Raw genomic sequence first — 1798 nt, 5'->3', positions numbered from 1 at the left:
CTCGCCTCCCTGCTCGACTTGTGTGAGAGCAGTGGGAAGGGGGTGCCTGCTGACCCGCAAGAGATGGTGGTCCCATCCCCGCACCCTGGTGGGGCAGGGATGGGAGGGGGAAACCCCTGTGCTATGGGGCATGTGGTGGAGGCAGCCTCCCACATGCCCACGTCGCCCCATCCGCGTCCAACCCACGGGCCCGGCGGCAGAGGGACCCACCCCCAGGTGTGGTGGAGAAGGGCATCCGCGAGCGCCCATGCATGGAGAGACAAAAGCTTGGCTCAGAGGATGACTTTCAATAGATGGCAGCAAGGTAGCTGCTCTGCTACTTACGAAACCCTGACCCAGAATCAGGTCGTCTACGAATGATTTAGCCCCTGGTGCCCCGCGAACATGCGGTGCACCAAGGGCAATGGAGGCGGCCCCCTTCTGTCCATGCCCCAGTCCCCAAGCGAGCTGCTTTACGCACCAGCACCCCAAAAGAGGACAGCTACCCCAGGCCAACCAAGGCTCCACGGCACTGCAGTATCGTTACGGTTTAGGGGTATTCTGACTTAGAGGCGTTCAGTCACGAATCCCATAGATGGTAGCTTTGCCCCATTGGCTCCTCAGCCAAGCACATACATTAAATGTCTGAACCTGTGGTCCCTCTCGTACTGAGCAGGATTACTATTGCAACAACACATCATCAGTAGGGTAAAACTAACCTGTCTCATGACATTCTAAACCCAGCTCACGTTCCCTAGTAGTGGATGAACAATCCAATGCTTGGCGAATTCTGCTTCACAATGATAGGAAGAGCCGACATCGAAGGCTCAATAAGCGATGTCGCTATGAACGCCTGGCCGCCACAAGCCAGTTATCCCTGTGGTAACTTTTCTGACACCCCCTGCTTGAAACCCAAAAGGTCAGAAGGATTGTGAGGCTCCGCTTTCACGGTCTGTATTCATAATGAAAATCGAGATCAAGTGAGCTTTTGCCCTTCTGCTCTGCAGGAGGTTTCTGTCCTCACTGAGCTCGCCTTAAGACACCTGCATTATCGTCTGACAGGTGTACCGCCCCAGTCAAACTCCCCACCTGCCACTGTCCCCAGAGCGGGTCGTGCCCGGCTGGTGCTGGGCGCTTGGAGCCAGAAGCAAGAACCCCATAGGGCTCACACCCGCCTCACCAGGTAAGTGAAAAACCTATAAGAGTAGTGGTATTTCACCGGCGGGCCAGAGGGCCTCCTACGTATCCTACACCTCTCATGTCACTTCACAGTGCCAGACTAGAGTCAAGCTCAACAGAGACTTCTTTCCCCACTGATTCTGTCAAGCCCGTTCCCTTGGCTATGATTTCGCTAGATAGTAGGTAGGGACAGTGGGAATCTCGTTCATCCATTCATGAGCGTCACTAATTATATGACAAGACATTTGGCTATTTCTGTACCACCACGTGGTGGCTCATTCTGGGTTATTATACTGCCCATCAGCATCAAATTGGTTTTGCTTCCAACAATACAACATTCGTTCGCTCCGGAGTACAGCCACACTTAAAGCTGTCCTCACTAGAACTGGGATCACGTATAGGTCAGAGATAGTATACCCTCCAATACTATTCCAACAATTTTTAATTGTCTACGAACAATCCTGATGAATTAAAGTATGATTAGCAATAATCAAAGTGTGGTATGTAGTGATTATGTGTATGTAATTATTTGAGACCTATTCTTCATTCAAGACATTTCAATAATAATGATGTACACATTTGTATGTAAATTGTTATAAGCACACATCTATAAAAATACACATCTATAAATTGCACCTCT

At 50.6% G+C, this 1798-nt stretch overlaps 1 pseudogene; it reads right to left on the bottom strand.

Moving 5' to 3' along the window:
* Positions 1-261: 261 nt before the first annotated feature.
* Positions 262-1301, bottom strand: LOC146823193 (28S ribosomal RNA; annotated as a pseudogene).
* Between the last annotated feature and the right edge of the window lie 497 nt (positions 1302-1798).

Source organism: Triturus cristatus, chromosome 5_2 (genome assembly GCF_964204655.1).
Source record: "Triturus cristatus chromosome 5_2, aTriCri1.1, whole genome shotgun sequence".
Lineage (NCBI taxonomy): Eukaryota > Metazoa > Chordata > Amphibia > Caudata > Salamandridae > Triturus > Triturus cristatus.
Note: the sequence above shows the minus strand (reverse complement) of the source record. Positions and strands in the feature narration are given on the sequence as shown.